Source organism: Triturus cristatus, chromosome 8 (assembly GCF_964204655.1).
Source record: "Triturus cristatus chromosome 8, aTriCri1.1, whole genome shotgun sequence".
Taxonomy (NCBI): domain Eukaryota; kingdom Metazoa; phylum Chordata; class Amphibia; order Caudata; family Salamandridae; genus Triturus; species Triturus cristatus.
In genome coordinates this window covers 1169699679-1169726507 of record NC_140591.1, presented here as the reverse complement: position 1 = coordinate 1169726507, position 26829 = coordinate 1169699679, and the positions used below count along the sequence as shown (strand labels likewise).

General features: G+C 44.7%; 1 protein-coding gene across 9 annotated transcripts in view; it reads left to right on the top strand.

Annotated features, from left to right (window-relative positions):
* CRACDL (CRACD like) overlaps window positions 1-26829 on the top strand; it is a 494556-nt gene that overhangs the window by 158020 nt on the left and 309707 nt on the right. The gene's annotated exons all lie outside the window — the stretch shown is intronic.

Below are 26829 nucleotides of genomic sequence, written 5' to 3'. Positions count from 1 at the left end.
CAGTTGAGGGTGTCATAGCACTTTACATCACACATACGTTGCACTGAGACAATCATGCATGTGTAAATCAGTCTGTAGGAATTGTTACATAAGCCGGAGGCCTACAAGGTGTAGGAGTCACATGTCATCCATACTGGTAGTATAGTATATTTCAACAGTCCCTGGTCTGGAAAAGCACAAATTCTGAATTTAAAAAGTAACGCCATTGTTAGGGGTTTTCTTTAATAATAAGAATTGGTTTCTACCCAAATGAACCCTTTTTGCATTATTACGATAAGGGAAGACGGGGGGGGGGGGATATGTAGCTGTAATATATTCCTTGCAGTTGGCATGCAGCTCTTTGAGGACAGTTAATAGCTCACTGCTCTATATTTGGATGTTAACGTTTAAACTGCAAGTAACAAAAGGATCTCGCTGACAAAAGCGATAACCCATTGACCTATTTATAGTGTATGCACTTTGTGATCTGAATGAGACACGTTCTTTGCAGCAGGCATATTAACTTTCTGCGCTATGATGAGTCAAAACTTCCTCTACCAAACAAAGCTCCTGTCTATCTCCAGGAAGAACATTAATCACCAGAGCTATCCTGATATTTTTTGCTTGAAAATTGCTGGGACAAGGAACTTGGCATCTTGGTGCTTTTAAAACAATAAACATGGCACCCCCACCCTAAGTCAGCACCCGATGCGGTGGCACTGATCGCACCAGCCTAGAGCCGGCCCTGAGTGCTGCTGTTGTCAAAATATAATGGTGCCCGGTGTAACTCATTCAGAAGCATGAAAGGATGCCTTGGCTTCTCGGAGATCAAACTTGTGACCTGCTCATTTCACTCTATTCCAGCAGCAAGCATTAAACTCTGAGCCGTCTCTGGGAGACATTCCTCAGAGAGCCTTTGTTTAGCCAAAAGTTTGGGCTCTAGGCAGTTGACTGGAGGAGGCGGTGGTCTTGGTCATAGACAAGTCTTCTTCCTAGTCAAATGATCAGTGCAAGGACCCAACCTCGTCTGGTTTGCAATTCAGGGATAACTTAAGTGCCATTCCATGCACCCTTTTATCTGGCACATGGCACACCAGATCATGTAAAGCAACATATACATGTTGTTAGCCATTATCCTGTGAATTATCTGAATGCAAGGTCAGTTGTATCCTGCACTGTATTAGTCTGTAAAAGTGCTGTTCCTTTGTCTAACCCATCTTCACTTTTTCGTTTACAGCAACCTTTTGAACCTAAGAATTGACAAATGTAGCAGCTGGACCCTTGCAATTTTTGTTCTTAGAGCAGGGCTTGCAATGAAAAGAAAGAGCCATGCATATTTAGACTGGTCTAGTTTGTAGATTGACGCTGGGTTCATCATTAGGTCATTTGACTCACTAATCATTGGTTGAACTGTGCCAATAATCTATGCCCGAATGCTCCCTCATGCATTGTTTGTTCAGACACAAGGGTGATTTTATGTGCACCTTATGAGTAGCTCTCTCTGCCTTGGTGCTCGAATTTCTCAGCTCAGCTATAATTTACTTTTATACAGTAAATATGTCTGTGTGTATGTATGTGTGTGTGAATATATATATATTCACTGAAAAAACCATAGGTTTCACACACGTTATAGTTAGGAATTAGCATTTAGCCAGTAGGTAATATATATATATATATATATATATATATATATATATATATCACTTAAAAAACCATAGGTTTCACACATGTTATAGTTAGCTGGACATTTCACTTGTAAAAAACCATTGAAATTTCCCTGTTATAGTTAGTTCAGATAACTATAACTCGCGCGCCCGCAATCCACTGCTCATGACGTCACATATTACATCACTCATGACATGGTCAGTGGCATCACTCATGACATCACTGATGACATCATCCTTGTGATAGAGTGGCGGTCGCGCGAGTTATAGTTATCTGAACTAACTATAACAGGGAAATTTCAATGGTTTTTTACGAGTGAAATGTCCAGCTAACTATAACATGTGTGAAACCTATGGTTTTTTAAGTGAATTTGCAAGGTTTTTTAAATGCTAATTCCTAACTATAACGTGTGTGTGAAACCTATGGTTTTTTTAAGTGAATATATATATATATATATATATATATATATAGATACACACATATACACACACAGATTTTTACTTCTATTTTTTTTATTGTTTTTTTTCTGCCGTGCGCGTACGGTAAGCTTACCGTACGCGCACCCCGCGATTTAAAAAAAAAAAAAATTAACATGTATTTTTCATACTTTTGGGACCTTCTTGGACCCCCTGACAAACGCTAGGGGGTCTGCAACTCTCTTCGTTGCCCCCTTTTCACGTTCTCCACCTTTGTTTATCAGTGTGAGACACACAAAATGGCGTCCGACACTTCCTGATTTCGACCGATTCGAATGTTTACAGTCATGTAACCACCAATCAGAATTAAGCTTGCGCACGGCAGCGTGCACGTACGGTAAGCTTACGGTACGCGCTCGGAGCGCGCCTATAGATATATATATTGATTTAAATGCTATTTTCTCAGGAAATACTGACCAGATTTACACCAGACCTGCAAAAGGCACATCCCTGACCTGAGGACTACCTCTGCCAAATTTCAAGTAATTCTGTTCAGCCGTTCGGGCTGTAGCTTGGACTAAAGGTCCTATGGAAAAATGCATGGGGAAAACACGTTTTGGGACCCCCCCTTTTTCTCAGCCCCCGCTTGACGAATCCCCCCGAGACTTTCAGGGTAGGAGCGGAGCGGAGCGCCCCACCTATTTTGAAAATTTTGCGAGGATTCGTCAATCGGCTCCAAAGTTATTCAAAATAGAATGTTGCGGATTTCCTATGGAAACACGGTCCTAACTATAACTATCTACTGGCGACGGCCAGTAGATTATATATATATATATCGAACCACACTCCCTCGAAAAGAAGTCGAGCACACACGGATTCAAGTTTCCAACAGCCCCTTTAATTGGCTCACAGCATGACGCGTTTCGCTTGAATAGCTTCATCAGATGCCCGCCAAACATCAGGTAAGTACCACACCCACATTGAAATAGTCACATGCCCGCTTCGATTGGTTGAGGCATTGATGACAGGCAGTGAGGGGGATGTCTCCAGCCCGGAATACCGAGCCTGTGTGGAACGGACCTTCAACGTTAGTACTGCCCCAGTGGGCGGTGTCCGTTCTCCCCTCACGCCCACCTTGATGTTTACTGGGGGTGAAGGGCTGCTGATAGGAATCCTACATCTCACCGCATTGCTTCTGTATTGTGCCCAGGCCAGCGCTTCAGTAAGTGCGGGCCTTCCGCAAAATTGCAGTCCCAAACAGTGCTGGACAGGCAGGTTTCAAAAGCGCGGTGGTTCGGCGTATTCCAAAATGTTTTTAGAGTTACCACACTTTGCCACAATCCACCGAACAGCTTTGGAGATGGGCGCTCATAGGTGCTGTGACCGCACCGAAATACCGAACCACACTCCCTCGAAAAGAAGTCGAGCACACACGGATTCAAGTTTCCAACAGCCCCTTTAATTGGCTCACAGCATGACGCGTTTCGCTTGAATAGCTTCATCAGATGCCCGCCAAACATCAGGTAAGTACCACACCCACATTGAAATAATCATATGCCCGCTTCGATTGGTTGAGGCATTGATGACAGGCAGTGAGGGGGATGTCTCCAGCCCGGAATACCGAGCCTGTGTGGAACGGACCTTCAACGTTTTTTTTTTTTTTTTTCATTTATCTGCCCCTTTTAGGATGTGATTCTGGCTTGCCTCAAAATACTTGTCACTAAAACTGTTGATCGCCTGAGTGAATATCGTTCCATCTCAAGTTTCCCTTTTTTGGGAAACATTTTGGAGGAAGTGGCCACATTGTATTTACAGACCCACATTATCTATTGTGAGTTTAAGGCCTGGTTTGGGCCAGAGACTTCTATATGCTCAGAGCCCTCTTCTGATCATGAACAGTGATGTTTTTCAGAGTTTTGTCACTTTCCATCTGTTTGTGCCCTTTGATCCCATTAACCATTGGATGCTCTTGCAGTGCTGAAGTGCCTCGCAGATAAAGGAAAAGCTGCTCTTAGGAGGGATTGCTCCTTCCTGCATTACATGTTATGTTATATGTGTGGGTGTTGCCTAATGGCTTTATCTTATCCGTACTGTCTCAGAAGCTCATGTGCTCCTCGTTACCATGAGTTGTATGTGGAAGGCCAATGACAGTTGGTTTGGAGGTATAACTGCAAGGGAAGCTATGTATTGATAGCCCTGATTACCTTTTCCTTACTACTTAGAGGTACTTTTACTACAATACTAAGGTCTCCATGTGGACGCAACAAATCTGGTTGATGTTAATGTTGAACATGAATGAAATATTTGTGGATCTGGAAAGGAAACTGTTGTCTCGACATGACATGACGTAGGTCTGTGTTATCAGCAGAATCCATGCTATTTACTTTGTGATAATTCGTTCAACAGCCCTGTTGAAGTCGGTTCGATTTTAGTACCAATAACAAAACACATGTTAGCTACAGGATTGACTGGAATGAATCCTGAATTCCATTGGTGACTTAAACTTTTTGTGGAGATGGAAGAAAAAAAGACTAAAGGAATACAACTAAGGAGCTACAACTGTTTTTGTACTGACTTTCGAATGTTGTGCTGCTCAGGGGGTCTTAGAATTTTGTCCATGTTGGGGGCTTTGTCCTCCGCACATTTAAGGGTGTAAGTGGCCACCCTTTCCCTTTGGAGTACCATAGGATTATTCTCGAGATACATTGGGGTACTGAAAGGTTTTAACAGATTTCTATTTGTCATTTGCACATTATAAGCAGGGCTCTGTACCCCAGAAGCCACTGCAGCATAGAGTTACATAGTAAGATCCCGCAAAGGAGATTTTTCATTTTTAAGAAACATAACAACAACAAAAAACAAAGTAAACACATTCTTTGATCTAAAGTGTAATCTCGGATTTCCACCCCCCCTCCCACCGCCCCCCCGAGTTGCGCTCTGTTCCCTGAAAACCGCTCACCCACCCGCACCAGGAACCACTGAAAGGAATAGGAATGACGGCCTATCCGCTCTAGTAGAGGCCCATCTCACCCAATACGCCCCTGCACCCCCGTGATCCTCCTCTCCCAGATTGCAGACCCCATCACTCTAGCCCTACCCTACTCCCACTGGGAAATCTTCAATCACCGCGGGGGGCTCCAGCCACAGGCCCCGATAATCTGCCCACCGCTTCCAAATCTTATAATGCTTACGCGGACAGCCCCGGGCCACAAAAATGGGTTGTTCCAGACCCATAAAGAAGTCTAGGCCATTTTTCCAGGTGGCCACCGAGGGGGCCCGCTCATCCTTCCACATCCTGGCGATGTCACGTTTCGCCAAGGTAAGGCCAAGCAGCATGAGGTGCCGTTTATAAATATTACCCCCGATGCCATCCATGACGTGCAGCAACGCAAGCTGTGGCGTGCGCTGGAGCAGCCACCCCAGGACCTCAGACAAACAAGAAAATATCCCCCTCCAAAATCGATCCAGCGATGAGCAGTGCCAAACCTTATGTAGGAATGTTCCCTCCGCACTACTGCGCCTGAGGCATTCCGGGGAGGCTATCGGGCCTGCTCGGTACAGACGCGCCCGAGTATAGTATACCCGGTGTAAGTACTTGAATTGGACCAGGCGGAGGCGCATCGCAATGGCCGCGCCCCTAGGGGCGGCCGGGTACTGAAAGGTTTGCGTATTTGATACACATGACACTGGCAACCCCTCACCTTATTGGTTTGTGATACTGCATCCTCATTCTGTGCAACTAACCTGGATCCATTGGTATACGTTTTCAGAAAATGGTGTGCTCTGAACAGAAATAACTATGGTTTGGTTAACAAGCTTCAACATGTGCAGGGTGTAGCAGCTTGAATTCGATAATGTGTTCACTACTTCAAGCACCTAACTCTGATCCACTGGGAGCTCTCAAATCCACTTTAATATCCCTACTGGAAAACAAAGGTGGATCTAGATCAGGGCCACATTGTTTGCAGAAGAAACTGGTCAAGCAATGATGAGGATGTACTAGCCGGAGACCCTTGCTCAGATGTCTCATTGAATGTGAACTTACTTTTCCTGGAGTGCTTCCTTGTTCTTATTACATCACTCAGTTTTAACGTGATTATTTAATGTATTTTATACTCATGATGTGCACACTGTTTTAACGCTGTCTTGCTTCTGAATATTTTGCATGCTAGCACCTGACTGTTGAAATTGGATCTTGGCCCTGTGGCTGAAAGGTGCAATCAGGCCAGACTGTTTCTCCACCTGCTTTTTCTTGCCTGGAGCAGTCCTCTTATGATGTGTGTTGTGATGGGCATTGCAAATAGCAAGTGTCTTTTTTGACCGAAATGTTTAAGTTACTATGGTGGCGAATAACTTCATAAATAGCTTTAGACTGGATGAAATCCGCATACATTTTAAATAATGTTATGTGATTGATAAAACAATATGAAATACTGTATTTGGAAAGAATGCTAAAACTATTTATACGAGCTAGAAGTCAGGTTTTTTTTCTTATTTAACCCTACTCAAGCTCTGACTGTTGTATTTATTAAATTCAGCAAAGATGCCTATGGACTTGGGGGTGGTCATGGCAATTGCGATTAGTTTGCCCAAGACTGGCAATGACTTTGGTTACTTTTGTTGGATGGTTTAGAGAGAGCCCAGATTTTCTAAAAGGAGTGCTGCTAAAAGTAATTTCAACACCAAAGGGGATGATGGACGGAGTGTTGAACATTGCAAGTACTCATCCCCAGTCAACTGATCTGGGTTTAATCCATCATTCTTCAGTGCACTCCGCCACCCCAGTTCAGTTGACTTGGGGTGAGTGCTTGCAATGTTCAACACTTGGCAGTTCGGGCTGGACTGTTCCCATGAGGCACAGGGTCAGACTGATTTGCATATGGCCATGTCTGAACTGGGGTGGTGGAGTGAGCTAAAGAATGATGATGGATTAAACCCAGATCAGTTGACTGGGGGTGAGTGCTTGCAATGTTCAACACTCCGTCCATCATCCCCTTTGGTTTTGCTAAAAGTAATTTCAGCACAGCACAAGTTTCTATAACCTCTATTTGATGGATATTTATTTTCATAGTTACACTTAAAAAACGCATCTGTTAAAATGAAACAAAGACTGGGTCAGTTTGTGTTTAGCTCTCCTGAACAAAGCTGAATCATTGGCTTAGATGTAGTTCCAGTTGCCTATAAATTGTTTGTATTGCTGGTCCACTGTTATGTGGCTACATGAATGTGTGTATTTGTGAACCGAGAACAACTGCAGAAGGACAAAGTGAGCTGCAGAGATCTCTCATGCTCACTAGTACCCTCATTCAACAACGGTGAAGTATTCTTGCTAGGAACCTATGTGCACTGCAAGCGTTAGTGTAAACTTCATAACCCCCGCACTTAGCCCACTCCAATTAGTACACATTCCACATATACATTCATAAATAAATTTACACCAGCCGTGTGTTTGCATTTTTCTGTGGGAATACTTGGCTGCAGTTTTATTACATGCACGGATCCTACGTTACATCATCGACCTTGTAAATCACAGTGGTCGGTCATAATTCAAGATGACCAGGCCATAAAACACTATTGCAGTGTCATAACTCATTCTGAGTGCCTAAAATCATTCTGTCAAGATCATAAATCATAATTATGAGGCATATCATAAATCACGGTTGACAGTGTACATCATCTCTGCCATACATAAATCATTTCAACAGCATTATAAAACCTCCTTGTATGACAGGTCATAAATTGTCAACGATTGACATGTCCTATATCATCTCTGCCATATATCAATCAAGTCTTCGTCATTTTCTCGTCATAATTCTGACACCTTTTGTTGTTGAGGTCATCCTCTTCTCGCTGTTTGGGATCATAAAGTTTTGTTGGTCTTTTGTTGGTTCTTTGCTCTGATCGTGTAGGGGTAGCCTCTTACTGCTGTTAGGCTCAGCTCGCTACCTTGTCTGTCCATTTTGTGCCCTGTCAACCAGCGGGTCTGGGCTGCGAGTGCTGTGCCCTGCTTACTCACCCATCGGCCTACTTACCCTGCTGTAAGACATCCCAAGGTAAGTGGCCTTCCTCTGGGCACACCGCCCTCTGATGTGCCTTCTTTACAAATCAACATACCCCTTCTACCGTTAAGCCGCCTGTGGGGTTCATGTCCCCAATAAGCTACGTGAGAGCTTTTTTCACTGCTCATTGAATGTAGCTCATTGGACATGCTTTCAAGGCCAGGTTAACCACTGCCGTTCCTCCTGTAGGCTGCAGGTTTAGGGGGGCTGCTATGACCCACAAATGCAGGGATCCATTTGAGTCAAGCCTGCTGCAGAATGGGAACTGGTTTGAACATATTTGCTAACGCTGATTTTCATTTGCAACCATGGTCTGAATACTTTAAATAACTGGTACCGCCCTGTTCACAAAATTGAACTGAGTCTTGACATTAACCTAAATTACTTCTCAGTTCATTGAGGCACCATTCGATAAAGCCTGTTTTGGCAATTCTTTTTGTTCCACAAAAACGCACTATAAGAAATATGGTTCCTATACATGCTATTAAGACTAATTACTACCTGTGTTGCAGTATGACAGGCAGTGCTCCAGCCCACAGGCCTAAGCCGGGCCATTTTTGATAATCCATTGCAGGGCCCAGCATAAGTGTTGGGGTAGCTGCTAGTCAGGAGTGCACATTTAAGGCACATCATTGACGAGTGCCCAAGCCGGGCACTGTAGATTTCGAATCCGGTTCAAAGATTGTGTTTGGAATTGCTTTAAAAGACAATGGATATAATTTAATTCCAGTTTATATAGACCAAAAAAGTAAGACTGGGTCAGAATGTGCTACTTGTCACTTTAAATCGAAACCCTGTGGGACTCGCAGGCCTCCTTGGAAAAAAACGGAACCGCCCCTTCGTTTGGATGCTAATATCTCTCGGTGGAGGTCCAGCATTCTTTTGTGCTAAGGGGATCCATCGATTGAGCTCATGCTTTCTTCTCAGGAGAAAAGCATCGGTGTGGATGTCCTCGGTGACGCAGAGGTGTTACCCTGCATTTATGAAACAAGGCCCTCCATTATCCTGGCCTGGGAGGCAACCTAACTGCGAATCTAAGCTCTGTGCACTCATGGCCTGTCAGCCGCAGCACAGAGTGCCCTGGCCTCGGGCCATTGCGGCGGGTTCGCTGCCAGAGGTGTCACAGGGCACAGCTGTGACATGCGCGTGGCAGTGGCGCACAGGCACAGAAAAACCCAATTCGAAGAAAGAGCTCAAAAATATAACGAAATGCCTATTAGAAGCATTGTGAAGGGTGTGCGAGATCTCTTGTGATTTGCTACCATGGGTAAGATAGTTATGCTATCGCTCCTATGCAATCTTCAGGTTACAGTTTCGCATCCTGGCAGGGCTGACACAGCTCCATATCCTTCCAAAGACGATTAATTGAGGATAACTTAGTTGGGTAGTATTAACATTTATTGGTGTCTACAGTGCTTCGAAACAGCTCATTTGCCACAGCAAACGCCAGAGTCCAATCAACATTTATTAGCATTGTAAACACTGTTCACACGAAGGCTTTACCAATTGTGTACTGGTTACATTCCAAATACATCTTCATACACATTGAATAATTAATTTCAGCGACATTCGATGTGATTTGGAAACCACCGGCAACGCGGAGGTGCATAAAAACATTGTTACAGGATTACTTTTCTGCTCCTTTCATATCAACAATTGCAGAAGTTCACAGGATGGTGGGGAGCTGTACATCTGCACACCTCCCTGGAAAGTCCACACATGTTTCTGGCGTCTAAAGGCTTACTGCAGGGGTGTAGCTTCAAGGGTGGTGTTTGGGGAGTTAAACCCCCTAATAAATGTATTTTCTAGTAAATAGTTGGGTATAGGTGCTTTCAGTCGGGTATGGCGAGGTGGCTGTTGAATTTCACCTAGGATTTTTACATTCACACACCGACAAAAACATACACACTCTCTCCTCCTCTCTGTTGTGAAGTTCTTAAAACTGTTGGTTATTTTACAACATATTGTCTTTTAAGTAACCCTAACAGTCTGGACTGCTATCCCTTCCCACTGCCCATTAAGCCTCCTCATGCTCTGCTTTTCAAATAATGTATTTTACCTTGAAATGCCACAGTGATTGTCGTGATATTTGATGCTCGACCTCCCCTGCCCCCTCCCTAACATTACTGACTAAGCCACGCCCCTGGCTGACCGAGGGAGAATGGAGAAGCGACTGACGGAGACCATGTACTGTCCATTATTCCTCCGAATATGGTGGTACTGGCTGATGGCAAGGCTAGTCCTGCTGTTGCCATTACCACCTCATGAGCTGTCAGGTTCGAAATCAGGCCCTGTATGCCCATTACAAAACCTTCTCCAGTGTGCACTGCGAAACAACTAGGCTATGTCACATGGAGTCCACCCTGAAGAGGTAGAGGCTAGGGTGACCACCTGGTACAGACGCACATTCTGGGCGGCGACTATACAGTTTCAAGGCTAAAGGATCAAAATTCAGAGCAAAAATTGAGAGAAGGTGGTAAATTGTACAGACATGTCAGAAGAAGTCATGCAATATAATAAAAGTGGATAAATACGTGACGAAGATAAGTGCAAGTCAAAATAGGTTAATGTTTTTGGTTTTAGCTGGAATTATTTAAGATTAAAAAACTAGCAGACATACTCACTAGGCAGAATTTGTTATCAGACATTAGGGACAGCTAGGTGCACCTTAACTAAACGGGTGTATGTCGTCGTACAGAGGGAAGCGAAGCCACCCTTACCAAGCACTCTGGCATTTCCGATGTGGGCTACAGACCACAGAACTGCTTTCAAGGATGTGGAAGTTAGCATGGCACCCCTGTGGTTTGTATCAGGTGTAGATACCCATGAACCACACTTCACTTACAAATCAAGTTCAGTTAGTAGTTTGAAGGGTTTTCAATGCAATTAAAAAAAGTCTTTATTGCAATTATTCATCTTAAAAGACAGAACAGTCAGTATATTAAAATTAGATACAACCAAAAATAAATACCTATGTTTACATATTAAAACGGTTCCTAATACAAGATTAAATATATCTCACGGACAAGACTTTGAACACATCATAAAACAACATAAAAATACATAATTCCACGTAGTTCATTCAATACCCCAAGGGGAAATATCTTAGCTATTAGGGCCCCCCATTTTTCATCCGCAACACCCATGCCCAACTCAGGAACTTAGCTACTCCTATTACTGCGATCTCATTATAGCCAGATGTCAGCAGCCTCTTAGCGGCCATCGCAGAGCTGGTTCCTAAGGACCGACATGCTGGTTTTAACCACAAGCTACGAGGTTTATGATAGACCGGACATACAAATAGGCGATGGTCAATATCTTCAGGGTTTTCAAATGTTCTTATATTCATTAAGGCGATCAAAACCTGATCATGCGTAAGTCGACGGTTGTAAAATTGTGCTCTCACTCCGCTTTATAAATACTATTTAATATAATTCTCAAACTGCTTGGAAGTTACTAAGAGGTTTAGTTGATGGAGTGATTTGAAGCTTGATAACGTGTCAGATTTCTGAGTTTTTCAGAATCTAGGTGCTTTATTTCACCCCAGATAAATAACAATACATTGGTTGTATATTATTTGTGGGTTCAATAAATAGCACCTACTACGAGTTTCAGGGAAATGACAATCCCATTTGGGGCCTACCACACTGGTAAATACCGTATGCTTTTCCCCTGTTAAATGCCAGCAGGTTTGATCTGCTAAAATGTAGTGAAGGGTGAGATATTAACACGCCTGAAATTTACCGGATGAGGTAAATGCCACCTAACTCCTAATTCTGACCCCTGCACAAAGTGGGGTTGACGTGGGGTCAGAAAACACCTACCTACTTGTAAGCAGGCCGTATTCTTTTTGTGAGGTAATGTAAAGGTGTTGACAGCTGAAGGTGGCCTGCTTTCTTCAAATGGGAACTTGTAAAAGATGTTTTGCACTGGGTACAGACTGATAGGGTTTACTAAAAGTATATATTTTCAAAGCAGTTTTTCTTTTTTTAAAGAGCCAGATTATTACAATATACTTTTTATTGTTTTTTTAGTTTTTTTTACAACATATGACATTTAACATATAACATGTACTCATCAATGCTTTGTTGTTACCGGGCAGCCCAAACTGGCTGAGTTAGCTGTAGTACATTTTCGGTAGCTTGACTGCCCCCCCCACCACTGTCATCGTATGGGAAAGAGAGAGAATGGAAGGGGCAAGGATAGGAATTAGAGTAGAGAGAGAAAGAGATAGCATGCCAGAAGTTTTATTTTCCTCGCTAAGGGCCTCATGTAGGTAGCCAAATACCGGTCGGTAACGGCCGATTTTCGGTAAATATGCCGTTACCGACCGGTATTCAGACAAGTGACATGTAGGAGTCCAAAAACGACTTTTCGGTAAATATGAGGCGGTAAATACCGAATCATATTTACCGAATTCTAAAATACCGAATCAGATTTACCGAATACATACTTAACGAATCGGTAAATATGAAGTGGTAAATATGAAGTGGTAAAAATTAAAATGACATGTAGGAGCACTCGGTAATTAAGAAATCCAAGAAAATCGGTAAATAAGAGTCGGTAATTAACACGGATTGAAAGCAGGTGGTAACCATCAACAGTGCATATTAGCAATCCCAAAATGCAACAGCGTGGACAACATGGCCGCTATGTATGTCATTGCAAGGCGCCTACGTCTACAGGCAGCAGGACTGAGGGTTTGGCGACGGGAGGAACGCATCTACAGACAGCGCATCACACTATTCCACCTGACTGATGCAGAGATACATGAGAGGTACAGGCTACACCCCGAAACCATCATGGACTTAATCAGGGACCTTCACCCACTCCTGGACCAGCCAATAAGAAGGGCGCACGCCATACCCCCACATGTGCAGGTGCTCTGCAGCCTACATCTGCTGGCATCCGGCAGTTATCAGGTGGTGATAGCTGCGGTGGGTGGTGTATCCCAGAGTTGCCTGTCACGTTTCTTCAGGAAGTTCCTGGATGCCATGATGCAGAGAATGCACCACTACATCAGCTTCCCCAACACACAGGCTGCACTGCAGAAAACAAAAACAGACTTTTATAACATGGCACAGTTCCCCCATGTCATCGGCTGTATTGATGGTACACACATCCCAATCTGTCCACCAGCTGACACAGAGCACATCTACAGGAACAGGAAGTCCACCCACTCCATCAATGTGCAGGTGATCTGTGATGCAGGGAACATCATCACAGATATTGTTGCAAAGTTTCCTGGGAGCACCCACGACTCGTACATCTTCCAGAATAGTGGGATCTACACACAACTGAGTGCCGGAGAATTTGGAGAGGGATACCTGCTAGGTGAGTAACAGTGACGCCCCTTGCAACCTGCAAATCATAGTGTAAAGAGGCATGTGACTGATGTTTCCCTTCAACTCATATAGGCGACAGTGCATATGCATGCCGGTCATTCATCCTCACTCCCTACCTACACCCAGCAACCCAGAGTGAGAGACGATACAACGTGGCACACAAAACAACACGCAATGTGGTGGAGCGCACGTTTGGACTACTGAAGAGCAGGTTCCGCTGCCTCCACAAGAGCGGAGGCGCACGCCAGTACACACCCATCACCTGCTGCAAGATTATTGCCACTTGTGCAATGCTGCACAACCTTGCCACGAAAAAAGGTACAGATGTGGAACTAACATATTTTGAGGACAACTAGGATGAGTCAGGCCAGCCACAGGGCAACGCAGCTAGAGTGCCAACTGCAATCGATGGGAGAGAGAGACGGGCAGAGATCACATGCAACTATTTCTGAGTAAGTAAGGGGACACAGCCAGTTGTGATTAGTCATGACGTGGTTTTAATGTGGCACCACGCCATGAACACATGAACAAGCCAATCTGGCAATATAACATCTATACAAGGAGTATGTCCAGGGTTACGTCACCCATTGGGAAGTGGCTAAGCAGGGCCACATCAATGTTTGCGCATACGCGCTGCAGTGGTGGATGGCACGGCCTGTGCATCCTCACTAGAGCCAACCCCAAGCCGCCTGCTGCTCCTGCGTGCTTCTGGGATGGGGGGTGTGATGCTGCTCCTGCTGCTGGTGTCGATGCTCTCCGCAGCATCCCCTGCAGCAGTTGTCGACGCCTGACTAGTCAATAGCACCCCTAGTGCACTTGTCACCTGCACCATCCCCCGAGACAGGTCGCTGCAGCAGTGTGTTAGGCCCTCCTGCATCGTCACAGAGCGCCGGCACAGTAGAGAAGTCGCAGTTGCCAGACGGTTGAGTGCCCTGTTGGTAGTGTCCCTTCTCTGCCGTTCCCGGCGCCGTGCCTCGATGTCAGCATCCAATTTGCTGCACAACTGCTGGACTGACTGGGACAGGTCCCGAATGCCCGCAGCCATGCCGCTGATGTTATTGTCCATGTTGAGTAATGTAGTTTTCATCACCCGCATGTGCCTCTGGACTGTCATGACTGCCTTTGTTTGCAGGCGCTGTTGTTTCAACATTTGGCCCTCGAGACCCAAGAAGACACCATGGCCGTCAATGGGTGCTGGTGGACTCTGGACACGCGACCTGCGGCGCCCTCTTGCTCCCGTCTGTGCTGCCTGTGAGGTGTGGGGCACAGTGGCATGGCTCCCTTCCTGGGGCCTGGTGAGTTCTTCAGGGCCCATGCTGTCGTCTGACGAGGTGTCTAAGGCTCGTAGCCTGGCTGCTGGACGCCTCCTCATTCCCACACCTGCAAGCGGAGATGTGGCCGGTGATTCAAACATGAGTGGCGATGCTGGCTCTGGGTGAGGTGATGCTGGCTCTGGGTGAGGTGATGCTGGCTCTGGGTGAGGTGATGCTGGCTCTGGGTGAGGTGATGCTGGCTCTGGCTGCGGCGAGGCTGCCTGTGTTGGTGGTGCGGCTGCCAGTGGGCCTGCTCCCTGGTCTGAACTTGTGCTGGCTAGAGGTGATATTTGTGGCCGGTGTGCCGTCTCTCCTGCAGCATGCCCTGTCCTGCATGATGTCACATCTGTGGACAGAAATACAACATTGGCTCAGTGTCCCCGAAGGGCTGCATTGAAAGCGTCACAATAAATAATTCCACATTCCAAAATGTCCTCTGTCTCCTTGTGCCTCGAGTGCGTGACATGCCTTGTTGCCCTGTAACATTTACGTCATGGTTGGGGTTTCCCTGACTACATCTCCCGGAATGCATTGCCTGTCTGCACTGACACGTGTGGACTGCAGTGTGATTCTCGTTTCACATTGGGGGATGTGGGATAGGGGGTGCTACATTGCTGTGCTTTCGTCTTACCTTGTTGTGTGGCGGCTCTGGCAGAGCTGTCGGCGTCCCCAAGACCCACGACGCTCTCTTGCTCGATTGTGGCCCCCACCAGCTCCTCCAGTTCGGTGAGGGCAGGTGCCCTGTTGGTTCCACCTCCAGTCTGGCTGGCCTCCTTCTGGATGTCGCCCATCTTCCTCTTGGTTACAATCCTCAGGTCATACCAGCGCTTCTTTAGGACCTCTATGTCCCTGTGGGTCACTCCCACGGCATTCACATGGGCCTGGATGGCCAGCCATATGTTGCGCTTTTCAGCCTCAGGCACTTGCAGGGATTGCCTTCCAAACAGCTTCTGGTGCTGCTTCACCACCTCCTCCACCAGCACCTGGAGTTCCTTGGGGCTAAATTTCAGCTTCCTCCTCCTTTCCCCTCCGTCTCTCTGTGTTCTCTGGCTGGACATGATGTTCGTTTTCCCGCTCGCACAGGCACCGGCTCCCTGCCTCTCCTCTGCACTCCAAGCCTCTCCAGGGTCGGCTAAGTATGTACACCTGCCTGGGTGTGGCCACTTCCTGGTTGGGTGGGCTGTGGTTGCACGGGATTAGCTGTTTCGTCAAGTCGTGTGATTTTATTTACCGATTCCGTACATACCGATTCGGTATTTTCCGATTCGGTAAATACCACCTCGGTATTTTCCGATTCGGTAAATACCACCTCGGTATTTACCGATTCGGTGAATTCCGATTCGTGATTACCGAATGTTACCGAATCGGTAACTGTTACCGAATTTTTACCTACATATAACTTACCGATTCTAATTTACCGATTCGGTACGGCTCGGTATTTAAGAAACGGTAAAATTTATTTACCTACATGAGGCCCTAAGTGTCTTGAACTCGTGAGTGTGTGCTTTTTGAGTCTTTTTTCTAGTATTACTCAGGGCGGCTCATATGAGTCTAGGTACTTGTCCAGGGACGCCCACATACGCCTGCAAGGCTGTCTGCATGGTGAGTCACGTAGGACAGATGTGTCAGCGCCTCTGAGATACGTCACCCAATTGAGCCATCCCTTGAACGTTGCCTTGGAGGTGTCTTTCCATTTAGTGAGTATCATTTTGACTCCCGCTGTTGGAAGGCGATCCAGTAGGTTTCTGTCCTGTTGTGAGTCTACCTCTGTTGTGATGAATGCAGTTGCCAGGGTGGCAATCTCCGTTTTTAGAGTGCAAACTAACATTTTGTTTAAGAAAGTGAAAATCTTCTCCCAGAATTTTTTGACTTTGGGACAGTGATGGATAAGGTGTGCCAGGTCCCCCTTTCCGTTATTGCAATTCCAGCACTGATCATTGTCTTTTTTCAAAGCAGTTTTTTAATCTTTAACTCTGATTTTTTTGCACTTTTTGAAGCAGCCCATGATATGCTGTGTGTAATAAATTTTTTAAAAATTGATTTACATAGTCAGTGTGATTTCTGTTGTAGGTTGGGACTTTGTGGCACTATAAATACATGTCACAATTCCTCACTGTGGCAACCATGATTAAATTATGTGGCTCTTCGGTAACAAACGGAAACATCTGCTGTGTTTTCATTAACCATCTCGCCTTTCATAACCTAAAGGGGTGTCTTTCCAACTGATTAGTTCAACTTGCATTTGTTTTTCTTTCAAGGCGTATTTGTTATTTTTTTTATATGCAGTTACCTGAATTTGAAAAGATAACAAAATAGTTTCTGAATATTTTGTTTTTTTAGTTCTATCTTGAACCCCTCCTCACGTCCCCTGCCCGTTGTACTCAGGGTCGCTGTTTCGAATGCACTTGAGCCGCTGGGGACGAGAGGGAGCTCTGGGTGATGGATGGCTGGGACAAATGCTGTCCATTAAAGTATTGTTTACAGACCACAGACTTTAGTCGCAAATAACGGACGGTTCGTGTGGATTGCGGACAGGTGGTCACCCTAGTTGAGGCCCTTCATTCCTAAGGCACTAGTTAGCACAACAGAAGCGGTAGAGCCCAGCCCCCGTATACACCGGATAGGCATCCAGGGTATGTATCATTCAGGGCTCACCCATGAGTGGCAGACTTCCAAATCCCAGTGTGCACTGGTAAACAATCGGGGCATGTCTCATATGGGGCCCAGCTAGAAGCAGCAGAGACCTGTCTTCTCTGGAGGCTCTGATAATCGGCTATGGTATAGGAGTAGAGAGGAGCCTTGCTGGGGCACCACGCTATGTGGGCCTGTGGGTTTACCGAGAGGCAGTTATCACTTCACCAGAAGAACAAGTTAATCTGCACCCGTCTGAGATCTTTTGGGACATTAGCTTTGGCAAGAATATAGGGTGTGGCGTGGAGTGTGTATCTGGATGGGCTAGGGTGGAAAGAGCAGGCCAGAGTTTCTGGCCCTAAACCCTACCTGGCTGTAAGAGGCCCAAACAGGGCTCATGTCAAGTTAAGATGTCGTTAACGTGCCCTCCCTTTGCCTAGAGACCCTGGGTAGAGAAAGAGGGTGAGTAGAGGGGAAGAGCTTGTAGGTGAAGAGAAGAGCCCAGACTACACTAGGATTACTCACACAAGCACCATTAATAATGTAATACTTTAGCCCTTTCCTTTACACACTTACCCCATGGTTATTACACACCCTGGTAAAAATATTTGCATGGAAATTTAGAAAAGCGTGCTGGAATCGGCGTGGAAATACACATTTCCACATGCTATTCCCCATAATGGGTGCTTGTTGTAATCCACAGTAATTATACGCCGCCCGTAACTACTGTGTCCTTTGACCTCTGTTTTTCAGGATGCTTGTTTCCTTATTTACCTGAGGTAAATATCGCTCTTTTCATCGATTTTTCTTTTCCTTGCAGTCATTTAGAGTTCAACTTTTTCCCCTTGTACCCAAGCACTTAATTGCTTTTGCAAGATTAACGGCAGATTTGTATTTGATTAAGTGATTCAATAGCCACGATATAAGAATCCATATGTCTCCTGTCACTTATTTACCTAACAGTTTAATAGAACCTGTCGTTACGAGTATTGCACGGCTGGAAACCCTGCTTGTTAAAGCAGTCGTCATGTCTTTACATATAGACTCCGTGGACTCTTGCTTTCCAGGGACCTGCATCCTTGCACAGACCAGCTGCGCCCTTGTCATTTCAGAATGGCAGAGAGGAAGGGAAAGCCCAATGGGATTTGCTAATCGTATCTTGGGAGGAGCGCGGATACGAGACAGCCGACGGCAGAGGATGACAAGCATTGACAAAGGCAATAGCCTCTCGCGTAAGCAAGATCTGTTAGCTTTGCCATTTTTTTTTGGCCATGTACAGCATGCAGCTGTTTTTTAGCATGTTTTTTTTTTATAAATCAACCATGCTGCACAGCTGCCACGCTGCTGTACAACGTAGCTTATAAAACATCCACAAAGCCAATAGATCTTGCATCGAAGAGACCTATTGGCTTCGCCCATGTTTTTCTCAAGATGCTATGCGTTGAATGTCTTTATCCTGCATTACAAAAGACACACAATTGATGGATGGAATGCAGAACAAATCGAAAACATTCACCCCCAGTCAAGAGATCTGGGTCAAATCCATCATTCTTTTGCTCACCATGCCACCCCAGTTTAGACCTGGCCATATGTAAATCAGTCTTGACCCTGTGCCTCATGGGAACAGTCCAGCCCGAACTGCCAAGCCAGGTCCTCCCTGGACCGGAATCATGCATCCTAGGACCGGTTTCGTGCTCTCCATGCCACTGGAGGTAGCTATCCTGGCTGATGAGGGCTGAAAGCCCGAAACCGGACCTAGGATGCTTGTATCCAGTCCAGGGAGGGCTTGGCCTGGCAGTTTGGGCTGGACTGTTCCCATTGGGCGCAGGGTCAAGACTGATTTGCATATGGCTGGGTCCAAACTGGAAGGGCATTGCACGTTTAATATAAATACAATTTAAATCTATTTAAAAAAAGTTCACAATCATAAACAAAATAACTGTGTAAGAAATGACACAGTTGTATTAAATGAGAATATGGACAGACAGGGGACAAACAGAAGCCCAAGACAGCCGTGAGTCTGATGACCCACTAGGCAGAGCCATGGTATGCTGTCCACTCCTCCTCGGAGCGATGCAGGACTGCCAGAGATAGCTTAACTTTACTGGGATTTTAGTGACAAAATAGAAATTAATGCAACCGCAGACCTCTCAGAAGAGTCTACCCTCCTTGACTGACTCAGCTAGCAGTGTGCTGAAGCGGGCTCACCCAAAGTTGCCATACTTGGGGCAAGCCCTCTCTACAGCTGCAGAAAGCCAGTTCATTAGAGATCGTTGTGGGATTTGACATGCTTGATGTAAGAACCTAAATACGCAGACACATTGGCGCACACAGACACACAATGAAATAAATACACAAACCTACAATTCAAGGACATTACGTGAAACCTAGATTTTTAAACGTGTATTATAAAGAGGCATGCATGTTCACGTGCTCATGTAAGCAAATCACGTAACGTGATGTGGAATATGCATATGTCTGAAAGTTGAGCTGTGTATGGATGGCTTGGGCAAGCACCACCTCTAAAGGCAAGACTATAGACACAATCCACAACACATTATCACAATACACAAACACACACTCAAAAGCACATGCAGACACTTCCCTAAACGATTATCTGTCCGAGTATGGGTGACTTTCAGCGCTGGAGTACTTTACCTGCTGGGTAGCCATTTTTACCCATGTGCGCGTGACGTCCGAGTATGCGGGACCCTGTGTACGTCTGTCTACAGAATACTTTTTTCAAAGCCTTCCTAGTCGCCCAAAGCACCTGACAACAACCCGAGCAGCAGACGCGTACATTGTTGGTCATACTTTGCCCATGAGTTTTAGCAATATGCAGCGTCTGCACAAGAAAAGAATACATAATGACGTGAGGCGTGTATGAGTGCCCAATGCACCATGACGCTGCTGGCAGTTCTAACATTCAGGAGATGCACACATGTGCATTGAGTGTGCGTGCGTTACAATGCATACTTGCACCCATTGAATAATGTGGGAGCCATTTTCTTTATATTCTTTTATTTACTTATCCAAGATGGCAGACCACCACTTGAAGCAGAAAATATATAAATGTCACCTGCGCATAAGCGCTTTAAAAAACACAAAAAGCCACTCGGCACTGAATGGCTGCTGCCAGAGCCTTCAAAAAATGAAAACTATTTTTTAAGAACCTTGAGGGATGGGGGCCAACAAAGGAGAGCGTTGGGGAAGCAACTGAGACTATGCAGAGGGAGCAAACGACCATGTTGAGACTGAGGGAGAATAATGTTTAAAAAAAAAAAAAAGAAGTCTGGGTAGGCAATCGACAATCATTTACCAAGTAACACGGGGCGAAGCAACAGGGAGGGCGAGCTGGTGGGGGGCGCAGAAACAAAGAGGCAGTGAAAGCGATCGCTATTGTAAAAAAAAAAAAACACGCCCGTGAGTGGACCACAGCGAAACATGTGCTTTCAATTATCGCGCCTGTGTCTGGGCACGATAATTGAAACCACATGGCCTTTGGTGCGTGTAATAGACACCAATAGGCCATGGGCGAAGCAATGCACCCGCCTTTGGCCTATTGCGTGCTCTCTTACTAAAAAACACGCACGCAAAGGCCAATAGCGGGGCACAAAAGGAAAAGCACACGCACAAGCGTATGCGATTCCAGGCTCCGTTTTGAAACCCTGTACAAAAGGGCTCTTGCTGCGCGAGCAGTGTTGTGCACTGCACCGCTAGGCGCAAGACCTAAAAAATTATCGTTTGTGCTTCTGCCTGGGAAGGAGGATTACAATTTGGTTGCTATTTTAACCCGGTCAGTCTCCGGACTCAAGATGCGGTGGTACTCTAGGAAGAGGTAGTTGCAGATAACAGATCCCACTCAGCCGAGATGATTTTAAAGATCTGGCTGTCGCAAATGGCGCTCATTGTTAGACCTGCTTGAAATGAGAACACCAATGTATTGACTGCTGGGAGCGTGGAAGACTTTGAGTTTAGAGACTGCAAGATGTATTTTTTTAAACAGTCAAACGTGCTGTTGATGCATGTTTTCTGCTGGCATGCTTTATACCGCTTCAAAGCAAAAAGCGCTGCACATTTGCAGTTCTTTATGTGATAGAAGGGTTAAAGGTTTGAAGTTCTTTGTTACGTAACTGGTAAGACATTTAAAAATCTCCCCCTGTGGTGCTCTCCCACAAATAAAGGGATGCTACCAGTGGGAAGGAGATTTAAAACACCCTCAGGCCAGGTTGCACGCAAATGATTTTTGTAAAAAAAAAAAAAAAAACGCAGTAGCACAAGATGACTCCTCTAAGTCCCTTGGCACTGGGTAAAGGGAGCGGAGTTGTCTGTCCAAAAATAGTGGGGGAGGTGGGCTCTGTACACCTACGTCCACCCCCTGATTTGTGCTCTGTCCATATACCAAGACCACAACCCAGCCTTTGTAAAGATGAGGACACTACACATCAGACTTACAGTCCCTAATCTTCTTCCACATATTAGTCCTGTAGTAGCAGGCCCCTTACACTCTCCATTATATGGGACCTTGAGGTACACTGTAATGTGGGACATTTTAGCAACTTTCACAATTCCCTCTCAGTGTTGAATTTTCAAGTGGGGTTGATTTTCTGAATACTGTTAAAGTAATGAATATTTCAACCATACATTTACTCTATTCTTTTTTTCATCTTGTTTTTAAGGCAGGAATGTTTTCTTTTGCTTTGTAGTGGAAACGTAATTAGTGCTCCATTTTCTTATCTGTCGCTACAGAATTGTACCCTTATGGCCTCCATTTTTATAGGACCGTTGTTGGCGAAAAAAACCTTTTATATATTGTTTACCACTTCCCCGGATTTCTGCACATGTGGTTTTACTATGAGATGCAGTACATTTTATGGAGGGTGATAATGGACTGAACCATAAGATGTGCTTGTCGTACTCTGTCCTAGTTAAGAAACAAGTCCCGTACATGGGAGATTTATACACCATTAAGCGGATTAAGCGTCCGATTGCAAGGAAGTGAATGCACAGTCCTTCATATGCTAAACGCTTTACAAGATCGCTTTAGGTGGGTGCTGGTGGTGTCCACGAAGAATAAGATCGCAGGCTGGCACGTCATTTACTCATACCTGGAAGTCATCTCCTTTCTCAACCGAGAGAGATGTTTAAGACCTTCAGTGTGAGCTAGCACTGATTAGTGTTGATAGTGTCTACCTTTCAGGTGTGCATTTCTTTAAACTGACTCAATATTTATGTCAAGTATGTAATGTACTGTGTAACTTCTCCCATCTGGTCAGTTTAGGGGGGGATGAGTGCCAAGGAAACCTTGTACTTTTACTTTACATAGTGGTGTGTGTGAACCGTCCAGATGCATACAGTTGCGTTTTAGTAAAATGAATATTTTGTTGTTTGTGGAAATAATACAAATTAAATCTATTTTTAAAAAGAAAACAACTATGTGTTGCTCTTACTAAACATTTGCAGAAAAACATTCTAAAATTGCACTTGAAACCCAGACTGTAAAAACATACAATGGCATGATTTGACCCATTTCTTGTATATAATCCACCGTCAGCAAGTGCCTTTTGCTGCTACACCCACCATCTGAACACGCAATACATGCAAGCATTCCTTAGGGACTGTGCTCTAAGGAGGCGATGCTGCAGGGTAACCAGGTGAGGGGTCTAGCTCTCTCACCAAAGTGAGACTAAGCAGCCCGACGTCTGCTCATCCAGGGTGGAATCCTGTAATAGCAGTAATTAGCTATTTGTGTGGGAAAGCAAGTGATAATTCATACTAATAAGTACCTCCACCTTACCTGTAACTTAATTTGTTAACCCACGGCAACCCTAAAAATTGGAAAAACAAGAAATGAGACAATTTGCTCTCCTTGTATGAGCGTAGTATTTTATTTTTAAACTTTGTATAATAATTTACGCAGCACTTTCAAATTATAACTCGCGCACCTCCATACACAGTGTATTCAACTTGGTACCACACTACATTAACTATAACTCCCCACTTTGCCATGCACTATGTTCTCACAAAAGATTTGATTTTCGGTGTCATAACGTTTCTTGTAAATGTTATTATTTTAGATGGTATAAGTGAGATGATATAAAACGGTATAAGCAGTACATGGAGAAGGCACGAGTTATAGCTAATGTTGTGTGGGTAACAAATTGAATACACTGTGTATGGAGGTGCGTGAGTTATAATAATTTATAAACTATAAATTAAACGTATACGTTTAGAAATTTCAAGTTTTGTGTAGTTTAAGTTTATTTCGTAGAAAAAGAAGAAATGTATATTAATTTAAAGGTGGTGTGTAAATGATAAACTTGTGGTATAAATATAACTTAAGAATTTGTAATGTATGTGTATTTTAAGTTTGGTTTGTATAGAGAGAATAAATAAAGTTTAACAAAGGTTTAAGCTTTGCTTTTTTATTGAATTTCAATGTTTTTTATTTTTAATGAAAATATGTTTCAAATTGTACAGTTTATCAAGCGGAATGTTAAGTGGAGTGTGGTAGAGTGGAGGAGAGTGTGGTATAGAGTACTGCCGTAGATAATAGTTTCAAAAAGTGGAACGTGGTACAGTGCAGTGGCTTACAGTATAATAGCGTTGAGTGGGGTGGTGTACATTGGAGTGGCATAGAGTGGAGTGTTGTACAGTGGAATGGGAGAGAGTGGAGTGGTGTAGAGTGGAGTGGTATAGTGTACTGTGGAGTAAATTGTTATATAGTGTAGTACCTTGTTGTATAGTACAGTGGCGTGGAGTGCACTAAAGTGGACAAGTTAAGTGTAGTTATAAATTAAAGTGACATTGTATACTGTATAGTGGAGTTGTGTGTCATAGAGTGTTGGAAAGTGTTGTGGAGTAGAGTGTTGTACACTGGGATGTAGGGGCATAGAGTGGAGTAGAGGATTGTACAGTGCCATAGGGTGGGGTAAAGTATTGTGCAGTGGAGTAAAGTGTAATGGAGTCCAGTGGCGTAGCATAGAGTGGAGTAGCGTGTTCTAGAGTAAAGTGGTGTGGAGTCGAGAGGAGTGGCGTAGTATTCAGTGGATTAAAGTGTTATAGAGTGGAACGGGGTGTGGTACAGTGGAGGGGACTGGTGTGTAGTAGAGTGTCGGAAAGTGTTGTATGTTAGAGTAGGGTGTACTAGAGAGTTGTAGAGTAGCATGCATTCAAGTGGAGTACAGTAGAGTAGTGTCTCATAGAATAGAGTATGTTAACTGGGGTGGAGCGGCATAAAGGGACTTGCCTAGAGTGGAGCTGAGTTTCCTAAACTTCTATAAAGTAAAGTAGATTGCTGTACACTGGCTTTGAAATTAGTACATTTTTGTACAGTGTAGTGCTATACAGCGGAGTATAGTGTGGAACAGTGGAGGGGCATAGAGTGTTGTTGAGTGGAATATAGTGTTATTGAGTGGAGCATAGTGTAAGCCACTCCACTGTGTGCTATTCCACTCTATGCCACTCCACTGAATACTGCTTCACTCAACTGGAAACAAATATCAGATCTAATACTTACCTATATCTAAGTGCAAAATGCAGAACACTGCCAAAGTGCACCTAAAAACAACATGGCTACCTTTAAATTTTGTAAAGGCAGTCATTAGCCAATCGCATAATGGCATGTCATTGCTTGGAACTGTGGTACTTCTGCGAGATACCGTGACATTTCGCAAAAGTACAGTGACAACAATACACATTTAAACATTACAGTAGCCGTATCATCATGCCACACATTAACAGGAGGAAACTTCTTGAGGGAAAAAAAACATTCCCAGAGTTATTGAGCGAGACACTAAAGACATGTGACAGTGGGGTACACAATACAACACTATTCTCCATACATTTTAATTCAGGATAGCTAACAATAATCACTCAGCATTTACATAACACTCTTGAGTGTTGCACTCCTGAGCGCCCCTGCTGTCCCTACGGTTGAATGCGAGTAGATGTGTCCGTATGTCTCACTACAGGATTAGCCTTCCCCCTGTTGTCTTGTCCTTCCCCTTTCCTCTTCATCTGCAGCTCTACGCCTAACGTATGCCTGATATTGTTCCCAGATATTCCGTGGTCTGCAGCTTATCGGCCTGAGGGCATTGTACTTGTCTGACTAGGTATTGTAATACGATAGGTCTGTGAACCACTCCATCAGTGTGGGTATTGGGCCCTTCATCCATCTCATGGTGATTCTCCTCTTTGCAAGTAGTATGCCTAGTGCTACTAAACTTCGGGATGCCCTAGGCACATCTTTGCCATATCCTAGTAGGGCGACTGATGGTGTAACAGGCAAAGATGTCTCTGATATGTCTTGTAGTGCCCTGACTTCTGCAGCCCAGAACACGCGGATCCCAGGACAGTCCCAGACCAAATGAGTGAAATTATCCCCCCAACCCCACATCTCATGCAACTATCATCTTCATGCAACCCAAATTTATGCAGTCGAGCTGAGGTGTAATACACTCTGTGAAGATATTTGAAATGTATTAAACAATGTCGGCCATTTTGTGAAATGGTCTTTAAGACTGAACAGCAGTATAACCACTGTTCCTCTGCTATATTGACACCCATTTTGTCATGTCACTTCCTGCATGACTTAGTCTGAGTAGGGTTGCGCTTAGTTATTGCGAGTATGTATAATATTGAGACTCTGTGCTGTGGGGACTGGGCCGCTATTAAGAGCGAAAGCGAGGCTAACTCCTGTGGCTCTGCCATCTGTTCTTGCAGCAGTGCGCGCAGCAACTGTTTTACTCGGTAATAATTGTATTTGGTGAGTAGTGTTGTCTCGGGTGCTTGTGCTTGCATCCGTACCCAGGTATTGACCACCACGTCTGTGAACAGATCCCCCATGCTTCTTATATTTAACATGTGAAGGGCCTGCATAACTGCCTTTTCTTCTCCTAATGAGAACCAGCCGCACCATTCTACAGGTAACTTTGGGGAATAAAGGTGCGTATTCTTCTGTGTATCTGCGGTCTTGCGTAATTGGTACCTGGTGATCCCTACTGGGTCAATAATGTGAAATCGCCGCTGTGGTTTGGAGAGTAAGTATCACGGGAGAGTAAGTGGGCTTACCTCTCATCTTTCCAGATACAATTGTGGCAGTTCACGTGGGCCATGTATCCAATAATAAGCATGGATTTGCTGTGCTGCGCTGTAATGTGTTTCTAGGTCTGGGGCGTTAAGCCCACCTGATGAGTAGGGCTTTATTAACGTTGCCCATTGTAGGCAAGGTTGTTTGCTCGCCCAAGACAGCTTAATTAGGGTGCGGAGGGTGTGAAATTGTGTCATTGGTAATAGGATCGGTATGTCAACAAAGAAAAATAAAAAGCATGGTAGGACTGTAATTTTTATGAGTGCAATACATCCCAGTAAAGATAGTGGGAGCTGAATCCATTTCTCTATAGCTTCCATGAGCAGCTGC